Here is an 18,656-nt window from a genome sequence, read left to right on the forward strand (position 1 = left end):
AGTTAGTCATGTAGTAGCCATTCCTCCATATTTATTGTCTGTTAAAAGGTCTTGATCCTGTAAAAAACATTCGTATTTAATTTATTGATGATATAGTCGAATGCTCCTCTGCTCATTTACGCGTATTCGAAGAATTTGGTGATCTTCGTAGTTGATGATATTTATGAAATTCTCCATGAAGAGTTCTCCCTTTGTAAATTTCATGCACAGCATTCCTTTTCGCGTTATTTTCTTAAGTAAACCTAATTCTGTAGCCTTACTCTCCTGCTACAGTATTTTACAGGTTAGGGACGCCGTTTTCTAGAAACAGCTGGTTGGCTCTAAGCAGCCATCTTGTCGAGCGACATGGTCGCTCGCACGCTGGACACCCAAGGTTGTTGCCCAGTGCGGCTGCTTGTCGCTGGAGTGTCGCATATCCAGATGTCGCTCGCTTCTGTCGCTCACGTAGGACACAGCCTAAAAGCAGCTACAACACCACAAGGAATTCAGACGTTTCTGTGACTGTCCTTAGTTCAACGAAGTAGTGGAATTTAACATACATCGCTGGGAGAAGGTGGATGACGAATTGAACTTATATTTTGGGAAGATTGTTGATACTGTTGTGGAAGACAGACATCATACAGTTCTCATAAGGATTTATCGCTGTTTTGAACATTGACATTTCAAACCTTTACCCAAAAAGCAAATAAATCAAGAAACATGCGATTTCTTGTCACTCAATCCATGGTCATTATGAAAGGTAAAATCTGAATTTAAGAATGGAGGGAACTAGAACATGTAAAAGTGCAAATTGTCGGTAACAGTAGTGGTTTTGTCGCCACGTCACTTACGAGCTACGCAGACGTTCGTACCTGCCTATTATAGTCCATGCTATTACCAGCAGCCTGCTTCATATTTCTATTACAGTTGGAATTCGTGCTAATTAAAAAGCTGGTGTTCTTTGATAGACTCGTGAACGCTGCTGTTACACCCGATCCAGCAACATTTATTTGAGTCCAGTTCGGATTCCTGTTTCTTGGTTAGTATGACAGCATAATTCACGTTAGGGCTAAAGTCCTATGACAGTTTTCATTCCTATTGCTTTTCAGTCTTCAAACTAAGCACTAGTTCATGTGACCAGTTTCCTTTAAACGGACTGTTAGATCATTGTAATAAACCCAACTGCAAAAAAAATTCAAGTTCAAACAAGTGAAAATATTGCAGAGTCATTATTTAATACGCTACAGTTGCAAGTAGCTACAAAAGTAATCAACAGAAAAGTGAACAAGTCGTAGAAAGCGACTCCAGGGAAAATAGGTTTGAACTCTGGAGAAATGTGAGAAAGTAGGAGGAAAAATTACATGTCTTGAGAAATACAATACGGGAAAGCATGCCTTCATTTGTAATATCTATATGTTTTGAAGAAGCTGTTGGCACTGTTGATTGAAATATATCATTTGAAATTCAGGAGGTAGGAGACATAACATGGAGGGATTGAAAGATTAGTTACGATTAGTACAAAAACCAGACTACAGTTACAGGAATCTGAAGACACATAAGCCAGGGATTACTTGAGAAGGGAGTAAGGGCTATAGCCTGTTCTAAACATTATTCAGTCCGTACGCTGAACAAGCAGTAAAGGAAATATAGGAGAAACTTGAAAAAGGAGTAAACGTTCAGGGGGAAGAAATAAATACTTTAAAAGTTAACGATGCCATAGTTCCGTCAGAAACGGCAAAGAAATTGGAAGATCATTTGAACGGAATGGATTGGTTCTTGAATAAAAGGTTACGAAACGATTGTTAGAGAAAGTCAAAAATGGGTATTCGACTGCAGTCAAAGATAATCAAGTGTTGCTGAAAGAACTCAATTAGAAAACTAGACATTAAAAATAGTAGATATCTGTTACTGTTCAGGGAGCATTGTAACTGAGAACTATGGCAACTACCTAATTAAAAGACGGGACCAGTGGTTAGGGCACATCTTGAGGCGTCAAGAAATCAACAGTTTGATGATGGAGGGAAGTGAGGGGCAAGAAACTTGGAGAGAGAGACCAAGGTTTGACTACTGCAAGATGGTTCCAGTGGATGTAGGTTGTAAATATAGTTTAGATGTGGAAAGACTTGTACTGCATACACTAGCATATTGAACTGCATAAAGGCAGTTTTTGGAGTGAAGATCAAAATAACGACAGTGAAAAGGCTTTAAAATTGAGTCCAAACGGCACTGAGATGACAAAGGTCTTGGGATACCTCCTAATATCTTGTCGAACTTCCTTTTGCCCGTCATGTGCAGTATCTCGACGTGGCATGGACTCAACCAGTTGTAAGATAGGCGCGCAATGGACGAAACATCTGAACTGTCTTCTCAAGCCCAGTGTGTTAAACAGACATTCTAGCAGACATTCTATATAAATATGAATCTGGCTCTGTAAGGCAGCTAATATTAGGTGCAGATCATAAAAAATTAATTAGAAATGTTGCTGTCACATAACTAGAATGCATGAATTAATAAAAGTCAAAATTTGGGATCTATTCTAAAAGACAAAACAGCTGTTATCTTCTTCATTCTGCATATAATTTATCAACTGTGCTTTCAGGGGTCAAATGATACACAACAATCATGTTCAATTACTTTCAACAGTAACAAAATATTTAACTCTTGGACATATTTAATTGGCAATTATTAAATCGTTATCTCTACAAATGAAAGAAATGAAAATGAAAGAACGATCAAAAATCTTCATCTATTAAACTTACTTCTACGATATCGTAGCTGGTCAATGCACTAAATTGGTGAACAATAAATTTACCTTTTAAACCAATGAAAAATCTCTCATGTACTCAATATGAGAGCAGGTTAGTATCCTAGCTTTTGATAGTCAATGGTTAAAGCGCACGCAGGTTGGAGTGCGCAAAATCTCGAATCAACATTTACTGTGGCCTAATGCGCGATGGTACTTTATCAATCAAGATCTGCAATGGCGTTGTCTCCGCGCTGGATCTGATATGTTAATTCCCTACCTTGACCTTGACTGAATTCCCTCATTCACATCTTTCCTGCGTTCCGTAGAACGTTAATGTTTCCCTAGTCGAAATAATGGCTATTGCACACTCACTATGGGTTGGAACGATGTGCGCAATTTCATTGTCAGCAAAAATTCCCACAGGAATAATTAACTAACTCTTTGCTATCTGTCGTCACGATACGTGAAGCATATCGTCCACACTTTGCAGATGCAAAGCTCTCAATGCCCTCGCTATTTTCCACACACTTGTGCGGTCCGCTGTGAGATGAGAGAGATCTAGAAATTTTTTGGTTCTCAAAATGCTGTTGTATAATGGAGATGTCTCTTTTGCATCGCCCAGTATGGTTTCAGCCAACCGCCGTCTCCATAGTGGGGGATTTTTATTTTTCTTGCCAGGTCGCTGCTAGCCCTGTTAAAGCTGTGCAGCCACTAATTCTCGGTACCGGCCGTATTTCTGTTGAAAGGAATAATGTATTGTTCTGGCCTTATCCCTTTCTGCGCTGAAGCTCAGTTCTCTTGATAAGTGTGGTTTTCCAATGCCATTAACCACCTGCTCGGTTCGTCTCCAAAATGCGTTTCACTTTAACTTACTTATGCATGACCCTGTCCTTATAGTGGTAGATACCGTTTTGTTAGTTATCGGTACATGAGATTACTGCAATTGCTTTTTGTTGATAATATAATTTTCCGAGGATCTCATACTGTATCGTGCTGTCGTTATGGACCGAGCCCATATAAGGTTCATAATATCTGGATGCCTTACAGTCTTGGAAGTAACCTTCAGAAATATTGAGCCATGCTGCCTCTGTGGACGTCCATAATTTCGAAGGTATCACCAGTGCAGGATATTTTTGTGCATTAACTGACCTCTAGATTATATCCTGTAAACGTTCGATGCGATTCATGTCGGGCAGTCTGTGTGACCAATTCATTTGCTCGAATTTTTCAGAATGTTCTTCGAACCAATCTCGAACAATTGTGGCCCAGTGACATGATGTCGATGACTGGGAACATGAATGGCTACTAACGGTTCCCAAGTAGCCGAACACAACCATTTATAGTTAATGATCGGTTCAGTTGGAAGGAGGACCCAATCCATTCCAAGTAATCGCAGCCCACACCATTGCGGAGTCACAACCAGACTGTACAGGGCCTCAAGACAACTTGGGTCCACGGCCTCCTGGTGCCTGCGCCACACTCTAACACTACCGTCAGCTCTTACCAACTGAAATCGATATTCATGCGATCAGACCACGTTTTCCCAGTCGCATAGGGTCCAATCGGGCAACGGCTTTGCCGTAGTGGGTACACCGGTTCCCGTGAGATCACGATAGATCTGTACCTACAGATTGGAAAATTGCTCAGGTCGCACCAGTGTTTAAGAAGGATAGTAGGAGTAATCCATCGATCTACAGACCTACATCGTTGACGTCTGTTTGCAGTAGGGTTTTGGACTATATACTGTATTCAAAAATTATGAATCACCTCGAAGGGAACGACCTATTGATACGTTATCAGCATGGTTTCAGAAAACATCGTTCTTGTGCAACGCAGCTAGCTCTTTATTCGCACGAAGTAATGGCCGCTATCGACAGGGGATCTCAAGTTGATTCCGTATTTCTAGATTTCCGGAAAGCTTTTAACACCGTTCCTCACAAGCGACTTCTAATCAAGCTGCGGGCCCATGGGGTATCGTCTCAGTTGTGCGACTGGATTCGTGATTTCCTGTCAGGAAGGTCGCAGTTCGTAGTAATAGACGGCAAATCATCGAGTAAAACTGAAGTGATATCAGGTGTTCCCCAGGGAAGCGTCCTGGGACCTCTGCTGTTCCTGATATATATAAATGACCTGGGTGACAATCGGAGCAGTTCTCTTAGGTTGTTCGCAGATGATGCTGTAATTTATCGTCTAGTAAGGTCATCCGATGACCAGTATCAGTTGCAAAGCGATTTAGAAAAGATTGCTGTATGGTGTGGCAGGTGGCAGCTGACGCTAAATAACGAAAAGTGTGAGGTGATCCACATGAGTTCCAAAAGAAATCCTTTGGAATTCGATTACTCGATAAATAGTACAATTCTCAAGGCTGTCAATTCAACTAAGTACCTGGGTGTAAAAATTAGGAACAACTTCAGTTGGAAAGACCACATATATAATATTGTGGGGAAGGCGAGCTAAAAGGTTGCGTTTCATTGGCAGGACACTTAGAAGACGCAACAAGTCCACTAAAGAGACAGCTTACACTACACTCGTTCGTCCTCTGTTAGAATATTGCTGCGCGGTGTGGGATCCTTACCAGGTGGGATTGACGGAGGACATCGAAAGGGTGCAAAAAAGGGCAGCTCGTTTTGTATTATCACGTAATAGGGGAGAGAGTGTGGCAGATATGATACGCGAATTGGGATGGAAGTCATTAAATCAAAGACGTTTTTCGTCGTGACGAGATCTATTTACGAAATTACAGTCACCAACTTTCTCTTCCGAATGGGATAATATTTTGTTGAGCCCAACCTACATAAGTAGGAATGATCATCAAAATAAAATGAGAGAAATCAGAGCTCGAAAAGAAAGGTTTAGGTGTTCGTCTCTCCCGCGCGCTGTTCGGGAGTGGAATGGTAGGGAGATAGTATGATTGTGGTTCGATGAACCCTCTGCCAAGCTCTTAAATGTGAATTGCAGAGTAATCATGTAGATGTAGATGTAGGCGCTGTCGGGCGTGGTCGGCACTTGGATGGGTGACCATCCAGCCGCCATGAACTGTTGCCACTTTTCGGGGTGCACTCAGCCTCGTGATGCCAATTGAGGAGCTACTCGACCGAGTAGTAGCGGCTTCGGTCAAGAATACCATCATAACGACCGGGAGAGCGGTGTGATGACCACACGCCCCTCCTGTCCGCATCCTCCTCTGAGGATGACACGGCGGTCGAATGGTCCCGGTAGGCCACTCGTGACCTGAAGACGGAGTGCTTTTTTAAATTTTTAATAGGGTCCAATCGACATGGTCACAATCACAGGAAAGGCGCTGCTGACGATGTCCTGCTGTTACCAAAGGTGCTCGCGTTAGTCGTGTAGGGTAGCGGGGTAGTGCATACTGGACTCACATTCTGGAGGACGAAGCTTCAAACCGCCTCCGACCATCTTCATTTAGGTTTTCCCTGATTTCCCTGCATTACTGAAGCCAAATGCCGGGATGGTTTCTTCGAAAGGACACGGCCCCTTTCTTTACACGTCCTCCCCTATCCCGAATTTGTGCTCCGCCTCTAATGTCCTCTATGTCGACGGGACGTTAAACACTAATCTCCTCCTCCTCCTCCTCCTCCCCCACCGCGTCGGTCGCCTGCTCCCCCAGCCCATTAACTCTCCAAATTTCGCCGCACTGCTCCAACGGGTATGTTCGTCGTTCGTCCAAGATGGATTTCTGCGGTTATTTCATGCTGTGATGAATGTCTATTAGCACTGACAGCTCTACGCAAACGCCGCTGCCCTCGGTCGTTAAGTGAAGGTCATCGGCAACTGCGTTGTCCGTGATGAGAGCAACTGCATGAAAATAGGTATTCACGGCGCACTCTTGCCACAGTGGATTCATTAACATTTTCCGAAATGGAATGTCTCACGTGACTAACTCCAGCTACCATTTCGCGTTCGAAGTCTGTTAATTCCTCTCGTGCTGCCATAATCACGTGAATCACCTGAGTACAAAAAGCAACTCCGCCAGTGCACTACCCTTTTAAGCCTCGTGTAAGCGGTATTAACGCCACCTGCACACGTGCAAATCGCTATACCAGGACTTTCGCCACCTCTGTGTATATCCAAACTGTTGTGTCCCCGACGATTACCTGAAAGGAAGAAAGTACTTGGTTAACTCAAAGCTGGTACAGTCCCCTGTAAGCCTCAGTTTATAATCAGGAGTTATTTAGGACCCAACATTTCCAGAATGTATAGTCGTTATCTACAAACCTATACGTACATGACTACTCTGCAGTTCACAATTAGCTTCCTGTCAGAGGCTGAATCGCACCACCTTCATGCTACTTTTCTACCATTCTACACTAGAACAGCGCGGGGGAAAAACAAACGCTTAAATCTTCCCGTGCGAGCTCTAATTTCGGTTATTTTACTACGATGACCATTTCTCCCTGTGTAGGTGACCGCCCAATAAATATTTTCACTCTCTGAGAAGAAAGTTTGTCACTGAAATTTCACACTAAGATCCTGCCGCAACGAAACACGCCTTTGTTTATGGTTGCCACCACAATTCGTGTATCATATCTACATTTGCATCTTCATCTACATCCATACTCCGCAAGCCACCAGACGGTGTGTGGCAGAGGGTGCTTTGAATACCTCTATTAGTTCTCCCATATATTCCAGTCTCGTATTGTTCGTGGAAAGAAAGATTGTCGGTATGCCTCTGTGTGGGCTCTAATCTCTCTGATTTTATCTTCATGGTCTCTTCGCGAGATACACTTAGGAGGGAGCAATATACTGCTTGACTCCTCGGTGAATCTGTGTTCTCGATACTTCAACAAAAGCCCGTACAGAGCTACTGAGCGTTTCTCCTGCAGAGTCTTCCACTGGAGTTCATCTGTCATCTCCGTAACACTTTCGCGATTACTAAATGATCCTGTAACGAAGAGGCTGCTCTCCGTTGGATCTTCTCTATCTCTTCTATCAACCCTATCTGGTACGGATCCCACACCGGTGAGCAGTATTCAAGCAGTGGGCGAACAAGTGTACTGTAACCTACTTCCTTTGTTTTCGGATTGCATTTTCTTGGGATTCTTCCAATGAATCTGTCTGGCATCTGATTTACCGACGATCAACTTTGTGGTCATTCCATTTTAAATCACTCCTAATGCCTACTCCCAGATAATTTATGGAATTAACTGCTTCCAGTTGCTGACCTGCTATACCGTAGCTAAATGATAAAGGATCTTTCTTTCTATGTATTCGCAGCACATTACACTTGTCTACATCGAGATTCAATTGCCATTTCCTGCACCATTCGTCAATTCGTTGCAGATCCTCCTGCATTTCAGTGCAATTTTCCGTTGTTACAACCTCTCGATATACTGCAGCATCATCCGCAAAAAGCCTCAGTTAACTTCCGATGTTATCCACAATGTCATTTGTGTATATTGTGAATAGCAACGGTCCTATGACACTCCCCTGCGGCGCACCTGAAATCACTCTTACTTCGGAAGACTTCTCTCCATTGAGAATGACATGCTGCGTTCTGTTATCTAAGAACTCTTCAATCCAATCATACAATTGGTCTGATAGTCCATATACTCTTACTTTGTTCATTAAACGACTATGGGGACCTGTAACAAACGCCTTGCAGATGTCAAGAAACACGGCATCTACCTAGGAACCCGTGTCTGTCGGCCTCTGAGTCTCGTGACACTCTGTCCACCATTACGCGATAATTCAAAACTAGCTGCCCTTCTTTGAACTTTTTCCAAATCCTCTGTCAATCCTATATGATGCGGCTCCCACGCCGCGCAGCATTACTGTAGAAGAAGGCGGAAAAGCGTACTGTAAGCGGTCTCCTTTCCAGGTCTGTTCATTTTCTAGGTGTTCTGCCAACAAATCGCAGTCTTCGGTTTATTTTCGGCACAACAGTATCTACGTGATCGTTTCAGTCTACATTATTCGTAATTGTAATCACTAAGCATTTAACTGAGTTTACAGACTTTAGATATGAGCAGTTTATAGTGTAACCGAAATTTAGCGGATTAATTTCAGTTGTAATGTGGATATCATCTCACTTTTCTTTGTGTACAGTGAGGTGTCATACATATATCTTGTCTAAGTTTTTTTACAATTTATTTTGATCATCTGATGACTTTTCATGACGGTAAACGACGGCGGCATCTAAGAGGTGCGACAATAAAGTAATGAGACTGATTTTCTTTGCAAAATGTGGCAACCCTGCAGGCTTGCGTATGCAGAATATCTTTGACCTTGGTCTATAAGCTGCTTCTAGTCCAAGTGGCACATCGATGCAATTGCTCAGTCGTGGGTTGTGCTGTAATAAGTTAACACGTGTTTCTGTCTCTTGTCACGGAAATGGAAACGCATAATATTGCGCAACGGTATGCCATTTCTTTTTGCGTTAAATTGGGTGAACACGCGACGACAACTTACGGTAAGCTTCAGAAGGCTTTTGGAGAGGAGATTATGTCAAGAGCTAAAGTTTTTCGTTGGCATAAAATGTTTAGTGAAGGCAGAACAAATGTTGAAGATGATGATCGCAGTGGACGACCATCAACCTCGTGGACGGATGTCAACTTGTCGAGGTGAACTCGTACGATCTGATCGAAAATTATCCGTGAAAATGATTGCAGAAGAACTGAACATCAGTCGAGAAACGGTTCGTCTAAGAAAATCTGAAGATCTTGGTATGAGAAACATTTGTGCAGAAATGGTCCCCAAAAATCTCACACAACAGCGAGAAACACGGAAAAATATGGCAGCCGATCTGTTAGAGCAAACAGAAATGCATCCAAAATTGTTAAGCCGTGTTATCACTGGTGATGAAAGTTGGTTTTTTCAGCACGATCCAGAGACAAAACACCAAAGTTCGCAATGGCGCTCAAAGGGAACATTCAGACCAAAAAAAGCTCGCATGTCAAAGGTAAAAGTGAAATGCATGCTTGTGTGCTTCTTTGGTTCCAAGGGAATTGTTCATAAAGAGTGGGTGCCTCCTGGACAAACAGTTAACCAATATTACTACAAAGAAATTATACAAAGACTTCGTAAGAGAGTTCTTCGTGTCCGTGCCAACATTGCTGATAAATGTATTCTGCATCACGATAATGCTCCATCCCATACTGCTCTGTCAGTACAGCAATTTTTAACCTCAAAACAAATTTGAGTAGTACCACAACCACCTTATTCACCAGATATCGCTCTGTGCGACTTGTTTCTATTTCCAAGAGTCAAAACGACGGTCAAGGGACACCATTTTCAAAAAACACGAAATGTCCAAAAATCTGTGACGAGGATCTTGGAGGATATTACAGAAGATGAGTTACAGAAATGTTACCATCAATGGCAGAAGCACTGGAAAAATTGTGTTCAATCAGAAGGGAACTACTTTGAAGGAGATAACACTAATCTTGACTAAAACGGTAAGCAACATTTTTTTTCACATCAGTCTCGTTACTTTATTGCCGCATCTCGTACAATCTGAGAAGGGCGCTCAGATTGTCTCCTAAATCGTCTATGTGGTTCATGAACAGCAGAGAGTCTATAAGACTTGCTTGGGGGACGCTAGATATTTCGATATTTCATCTATTTTACTCGATGACTTTGCGTCAGTTATTACAAGCTGTGGCTTTTATGGTAGGAAACTTGTTTCCTTTAAAGTATTTACAGGATCACAAACATCCAGTTTTAATCTTTCGTCTAGTAAAAGGCTTTTGGTCTCGAGTGACGTTATTCAATGATTCATTTAAAATGAACAATTTTGCGTGAAAAGATTATTGCAGCGGGTGTGGAGTTATCAAGTCTCTAAACAAAATATGTTTGACTGATTCCGGAAGTCAGTTTTGACTTTGGAAGCAATGAGTTAAATAAAGGGCAGAGTAGAGAGGAAACAGTTGAATAGAGGGAAGGTTGCAGATGACGGTAAGTCTGATGTTCGCTAGGTAATTCCAATGCGCAATAGACGGAAGAAATAATGCCGACCAACCTTCTCTCATTTCGTGTCTAAGCAAGCGTAAACGCACACAGTACATTATTATTCTGCTTAACAGTGGCATCTGAGAGAACTGGACGCGTGGAGCTATTCTAGAAGATTTTCGTGGTATATATCGGGATAGAGACGGAGAGAGCGATGCTCACAAAGCGCTGTAAGCGAGCGATTCTGGGAACGCCTTTCGAGAGGCGTGTCCTGCAGCTATCAGTGAAATTAGCAGCGCATGTGTAGTTTCTCGGAAGCCCGTGGACGCGCGCATTGAATGTGCGAAGGAGTCGGTCCACCTCCCTATCTCACTCTACTGTACCTGGGTGCCTCCAGGAGAGACTAATTCATTAGCCCACAAGTCGGCGCCCGCCCGGTACAATCACTGCGGACAGAAACCCTGCAGCGGCCGGCGACCGCCATAACTGTCTGCCGCACTGAGCGGCTTCTGAAATTACCTGTTCTCACGAATCCCTCGGGATTCCGCCAGGCTCTTCCGTAGTTTGCCCTAAATTGGTTCTCTTAGTGTAAAGTTGCGACCTCCGCTAATTTACTACCACACTGTCCTCTTCCAAATCTCGAGCTTCTGGCAAGAGCAATACAGTTTGGGGTAGCTGAGACAGGCGACCCCGAATATTTCCAGAACGAATGAGTAGTATATATAGTACGATTTTCTCAAAGTTATAGCGGACATCGTTACAAAGTTTATGACCTACAGATCCTATAGTTCCCAAGTTATTGCAAAGAATTTGTTTGACGTTCCCTTAATGGAACTAAATACTTTTATTGATCCAAAAACAGATTTTTGTTACAATTTTCATAGCCAAACGAAGAGCAGTATTTCGACAAATGGGGTATTAAATTGACCAAAGTCATGTCTACTTTAAAAATAAAAATTTACTTCATAGTAAATAATCAGAAGATTTACGAAAAACTTATTTAGTGAACTAAGGGAAAATTGATATACTTCACGAAGAGCTGCAGCTAATTATGTGAATTAAGAGTCAAAAAATATCAAATGAAAGTGTAAGTTGACATGTCCCTGTTTTATCTTCATCTATATACACTAAATATAATATCGATCAGTATTTAAATAGGTTACATTTCATGCTTTCTGAACCAACGTTGAAAATAAAAACCTTTTTAAAATAGAATAAATGAACAAATATTTTATCAGATGATTAGACTAAAAGTAACGTATACGAGTAAAACAAGTTAAAGAACCATTTTCTGTGACGCTGAATGGTGCTAGAAATCATCTTCAGAAAATGAGACGCAAATTGAGAATTTAAAGTTCACTGTTCTAGAATCTTGGAATTTTAAAGTGTTAGGTAATACGTGTCTCTTCCCCATGAACCATGGACCTTGCCGTTGGTGCGGAGGCTACCGTGCCTCAGCGATACAGATGGTCGTACCGTAGATGCAACCACAACGGAGGAGTATCTGTTGAGAGGCCAGACAAACGTGCGGTTCCCGAAGAGGGGCAGCTGCCTTTTCAGTAGTTGCAGGGGCAACAGTCTGGATGATTGACTGACCTGGCCTTGCAACATTAACCAAAACGGCCTTGCTGTGCTGGTACTGCGAACGGCTGAAAGCAAGGGGAAACTACGGCCGTAATTTTTCCCGAGGGCATGCAGCTTTACTGTATGGATAAATGATGATGGCGTCCTCTTGGGTAAAATATTCCGGAGGTAAAATAGTCCCCAATTCGTATCTCCGGGTGGGGACTACTCAAGAGGACGTCGTTATCAGGAAAAAGAAAATTGGCGTTCTACGGATCGGAGCGTGGAAGTCAGATCCCTTAACCGGGCAGGTAGATTAGAAAATTTAAAAAGGGAAATGGATAGGTTAAAGTTAGATATAGTGGGAATTAGTGAAGTTCGGTGGCAGGAGGAACAAGAATTTTGGTCATGTGAATACAGGGTTACAAACACAAAATCAAATAGGGATAGAGCAGGAGTAGGTTTAATAAAGAATAAAAGAACAGGAGTGCGGGTAAGCTACTACAAACAGCATAGTGAACGCATTATTGTGGCCAAGATAGACACGAAGCCCACGCCTACTACAGTAATACAAGTTTATATGCCAACTATCTCGGCAGATGATGAAGAAATTGAAGAAATGTATGATGAGATGAAAGAAATTATTCAGGTAGTGAAGGGAGACGAAAATTTAATACTCATGGGTGACTGGAATTCGAGAGTGGGAAAAGGGAGAGAAGGAAACATAGTAGGTGAATATGGATTGGGGCTAAGAAATGAAAGAGGAAGCCGCCTTGTAGAGTTTTGCACAGAGCACAACTTAATCATCGCTAACACTTGGTTCAAGAATCATGAAAGAAGGTTGTATACATGGAAGAAGCCTGGAGAAACTAGAAGGTATCAGATAGATTACATAATGGTAAGACAGAGATTTAGGAACCAGGTTTTAAATTGTAAGACATTTCCAGGGGCAGATGTGGACTCTGACCACAATCTATTGGTAATGAACTGTAGATTAAAACTGAAGAAACTGCAAAAAGGTGGGCATTTAAGGAGATGGGACCTGGATAAACTGAAAGAACCAGAGGTTGTCCAGAATTTCAGGGAGAGCATAAAGGAACAATTGACAGGAATGGGGGAAAGATATACAGTAGAAGAAGAATGGGTAGCTCTGAGGGATGAAGTAGTGAAGGCAGCAGAGGATCAAGTAGGTAAAAAGACGAGGGTTAGTAGAACTCCTTGGGTAACAGAAGAAATATTGAACTTAATTGACGAAAGGAGAAAATATAAAAATGCAGTAAATGAAGCAGGCAAAAAGGAATACAGACGTCTCAAAAATGAGATTGACAGGAAGTGGAAAATGGCTAAGCAGGGATGGGTAGAGGACAAATGTAAGGATGTAGAGGCTTATCTCACTAGGGGTAAGATAGATACTGCCTACAGGAAAATTAAAGAGACCTTTGGAGAAAAGAGAACCACTTGTATGAATATCAAGAGCTCAGATGGAAATCCAGTTCCAAGCAAAGAAGGGAAAGCAGAAAGGTGGAAGGAGTATATAGAGGGTCTATACAAGGGCGATGTACTGATGACAATATTATGGAAATGGAAGAGGTTGTAGATGAAGATGAAATGGGAGATACGATATTGCGTGAAGAGTTTGACAGAGCACTGAAAGACCTGAGTCGAAACAAGGCCCCGGGAGTAGACAACATTCCATTAGAACTACTGATGGCCTTGGGAGAGCCAGTCCTGACAAAACTCTGCCATCTGGTGAGCAAGATGTATGAGACAGGCGAAATACCCTCAGGCTTCAAGAAGAAAATAATAATTCAAATCCCAAAGAAAACAGGTGTTGACAGATCTGAAAATTACCGAAGTATCAGTTTAATAAGTCACAGCTGCAAAATACTAACGCGAATTCTTTACAGATGAATGGAAAAACTGGTAGAAGCCGACCTCGGGGAAGATCAGTTTGGATTCCGTAGAAATGTTGGAACACGTGAGGCAATACTGACCTTACGACTTATCTTAGAAGAAAGATTAAGGAAAGGCAAACCTACGTTTATAGCATTTGTAGACTTAGAGAAAGCTTTTGACAATGTTGACTGGAATACTCTGTTTCAAATTCTAAAGGTGGCAGGGGTAAAATACAGGGAGCGAAAGGCTATTTACAATTTGTACAGAAAGCAGATGGAAGTTATAAGAGTCGAGGGGCTTGAATGGGAAGCAGTGGTTGGGAAGGGAGTGAGACAGGGTTGTAGCCTCTCCCCGATGTTGTTCAATCTGTGTATTGAGCAAGCAGTAAAGCAAACAAAAGAAAAAATCGGAGTAGGTATTAAAATCCATGGAGAAGAAATAAAAATTTTGAGGTTCGCCGATGACATTGTAATTCTATCAGAGACAGCAAAGGACTTGGAAGAGCAGTTGCACGGAATGGACAGTGTCTTGAAAGGAGGATATAAGATGAACATCAATAAAAGCAAATCGGGGATAATGGAATGTAATCCAATTAAGTCGTGTGATGCTGAGGGATTCAGATTAGGAAATGAGACAATTAAAATAGTAAAGGATTTTTGCTATTTGGGGAGCAAAATAACTGATGATGGTCGAAGTAGAGGATATAAAATGTGGACTGGCAGTAGCAAGGAAAGCGTTTCTGAAGAAGGGAAATTTGTTAACATCGAGTATAGATTTAACTGTCAGGAAGTCTTTTCTGAAAGTATTTGTATGGAGTGTAGTCATGTATGGAAGTGAAACATGGACGATAGGTAGTTTGGAAAAGAAGAGAATAGAAGCTTTCGAAATGTGGTGCTACAGAAGAATGCTGAAGATTAGATGGGTAGATCATATAACTAATGAGAAAGTATTGAATAGGATTGGGGAGAAGAGAAGTTTGTGACACAACTTGACTAGAAGAAGGGATCGGTTGGTAGGACATGTTCTGAGACATCAAGGGGTCACCAATTTAGTACTGGAGGGCAGCATGGAGGGTAAGAATCGTAGAGGGAGACCAACAGATGAATACACTAAGCAGATTCAGAAGGATGTTGGTTGCAGTAGGTACTGGGAGATGAAGAAGCTTGCACAGGAGAGAGCAGCATGGAGAGCTGCATCAAACCAGTCTCAGGACTGAAGACCACAACAACAACAAAATATCACATACCACGGGTATTACACATTATGTACAAGAACCGAGAGTGAACGATGTGTAGGACTCAGAACGAAGTGCTCGAATTGAACAGGGTGTAAGGCAGAGATGTATGTAGTATTTCGCCCCTACTGGACAATCTACAGGTCAAAGAAGCAATGACGGAAATAAAGGAAAGTTTATCTAGAATTAAAATTCAAGGTGAAGCGATATCAGTGATAAGACTTGCTGATAACATTGCTTCCTCAGTGAAAGTGGGGAAGAATTACTGGATCTTTTGAAAGGAGTGAAGAGTCTAATGAACACAGAACACGGACTGAGAATAAATCGAAGGAAGGCGAAAGCAAAGAGCAGTAGGAGAAACGAGAAAAGTGACAAACATGACATCAGAATTGATGATCACAAAGTAGATGAAGTTGACGAATTCTGCTACCTAGGCAACACAATAACCCATGAAGGGAAAGCAAGGAGGAGGTAAAAAGCGGACTAGCACTGGCAAAAAGGGCATTCCTTAGCTAAGACAAGTCTGCTAGTATCGAACCTAAGTCTCAATTTGAGGAAGAAATTTCTCAGACTGTACATTTGGAATGCATCGTTATACACTAGTTAGACATGGACTGTGAGGAAAGCGAAACGAGAATCGAAGCATTTGAGATGTGGTGCTACAGAAGAATGTTGAAAATTAGGTGCACTGGTAAGGTAAGGAATGGAGAGCTTCTCGACAGAATCGGCAAGGAAAAGAGTACATGAAAAACACTGACGAGAAGAAAAGTCTGGACGAGAGGATTTCTGTTAAGACACCAGGGTATAGTCGCAATAGTACGAGACCCAGTTTTAGAGGGTAAAAACTATAGAGGAAACGGCGACTGGAATATATACATCAAGCAATTGAGGACATGGGTTGCAAATACTACTCTGAGATGAAAAGGTTGGCATAAGTCAGGGAATCTTGGCGGGCCGTATCAAATCATTCAGAAGACTGATTAATCGAAAATCCTACATGCATGGAAAGATAACAGTAACACGTTGATAGTGTTCAGTATACGAGTTCCATGTTGTAAGATTCCCCATGTCTGTCAATGAACTTCTTACACGTATTTAAGTCTCCGAATTCGTATCGGCGAAAGGAGTAGGTGCAATATTGGAGGACGATGGTAATACAGGATTACGAAGCGTATCGTAATTCTATGATTAGTTAAATACAGTCTTGCACTGCGTTCGGCAATAGACAAGGGCTGACAGCCTCATCTACACTACAGGCCATTAAAATTGCTACACCAAGAAAAAATGCAGATGATAAACGGGTATTCATTGGACAAATATATTATACTAGAACCGACCTGTGGTTACATTTTCACGCGATTTGGGTGCATAGATCCTGACAAATCAGTACCCATAACAACCACCTCTGGCCGTAATAACGGCCTTGATACGCCTTGAGTCAAACAGAGGTTGGATAGCGTGTACAGGTACAGCTGCCCAAGCAGCTTCAACACGATACCACAGTTCATCAAGAGTAGTGATTGGCGTATTGTGACGAGCCAGTTGCTCGGCCACCGTTGACCAGACGTTTTCAATTGGTGACAGATCTGGAGAATGTGCTGGCCAGGGCAGCAGTCGAACATTTTCTGTATCCAGAAAGGCCCGTACAGGACCTGCAACATGCGGTCGTGCATTATCCTGGTGAAATGTAGGGTTTCGCAGGGATCGAATGAAGGGTAGAGTCACGGGTCGTAACACATCTGAAATGTAACGTCCACTGTTCAAAGTGCCGTCAGTGCGAACAAGAGGTGACCGAGACGTGTAACCCAAGGCACCCCATACCATCACGCCGGGTGCTACGCCAGTATGGCGATGACGAATACACCCTTCCAATGTGCGTTCACCGCGATGTTGCCAAACGCGGATGCGACTATCATGATGCTGCAAACAGAACCTGGATTCATCCGAAAAAATGACGTTTTGCCATTCGTGCACCCAGGTTCGTCGTTGAGTACACCATCGCAGGCGCTCCTGTCTGTGATGCAGCGCCAAGGGTAACCACAGCCACGATCTCCGAGCTGATAGTCCATGCTGCTGCAAACGTCGTCGGACTGTTCGTGCAGATGGTTGTTGTCTTGCAAACGTGCCCATCTGTTAACTCAGGGATCGAGACGTGGCTGCACGATCCGTTACAGGCATTGCTTATAAGATGCCTGTCATCTCGACTGCTACTGATACGATCTAATCTAATCCAGCACGGCGTTCCGTATTACGCTCCTGAACCCACCGATTCCGTATTGTGCTAACAGTCATTGGATCTCGACCAACACGAACAGCAATGTCGCGATACGATAAACCGCAATCGCGATAGGCTACAATCCGACCTTTATCAAAGTCGGAAACGTGATGGTACGCATTTCTCCTCCTTACACGAGGCATCACAGCAACGTTTCACCAGGCAGCGCCGGTCAACTGTTGTTTGTGTATGAGAAAACGGTTGGAAACTTTCCTCATATCAGCACGTTGTAGGTGTCGCCACCGGCGCCAATCTTGTGTGAATACTCTGAAAAGTTAATCATTGCCATATCACGGCTTCTTCTTCCTGTCTGTTCAATTTCGCGTCTGTAGCACGTCATGTTGGTGGTGTAGCAATTTTAATGGCCAGTTGTGTAATTTAAAAGCGTGCCGCCCGCTACTGCGCTGCGTGGCGCTACGGGCGGTGTATCCGACGGGCCCCCACGCCACGCCACAACGCACCGCACGGCCAGCATCGTTTGCCGGGCTTTAGAGCGGCCCTGTCTCTGGCGCATATGTGAGACGACTGCCTCCGCTCCCAGCGCGCCCTAATGCTATAAAGAAGGCACGCTCATTAAGCCTGTCCGGGCCTGATGCGCTAAGCTGCCCGTCCGCCATCAGTAATCGATAGGCGGACCACCGGCCTCTGCCCGTAAATCAATAGCCTTGCGTTGCCGAAGTGCACTGAAGCGCCAAAGAAACTGGTACTCAAATGCGTATTCAGATACGGAGATATGTAAACTGGCAGAATACGGCGCTGCGGTCGGCAACGCCTATGTAAGACAACAAGTGTCTGGCGCAGTTGTTAGATCGGTTACTGCTGCTACAGTGGAAAGTTATCAAGATTAAGTCAGTTTGAACATGGAGTTACAGTCGGCGCACGAGCGATCGGACACAGCATGTCCGAGGTAGCGATGAAGTGGAGATTTTCCCGTACGACCATTTCACGAGTGTACCGTGAATATCATGAATCCGGTATAATATCAAATCTCCGACATCCCTGCGGCTGGAAAAAGCTCCTGCAGGAACGAGGGCAACACGTCTAAAGGGAATCGA

General features: G+C 43.0%; 1 long non-coding RNA gene across 1 annotated transcript in view; it reads right to left on the reverse strand.

The window, feature by feature from the left end:
• The window catches only part of LOC124803032, a 1,832,333-nt gene that overhangs the window by 329,305 nt on the left and 1,484,372 nt on the right, over positions 1 to 18,656 (reverse strand). The gene's annotated exons all lie outside the window — the stretch shown is intronic.

This window comes from Schistocerca piceifrons, chromosome 6 (assembly GCF_021461385.2).
Source record: "Schistocerca piceifrons isolate TAMUIC-IGC-003096 chromosome 6, iqSchPice1.1, whole genome shotgun sequence".
Lineage (NCBI taxonomy): Eukaryota > Metazoa > Arthropoda > Insecta > Orthoptera > Acrididae > Schistocerca > Schistocerca piceifrons.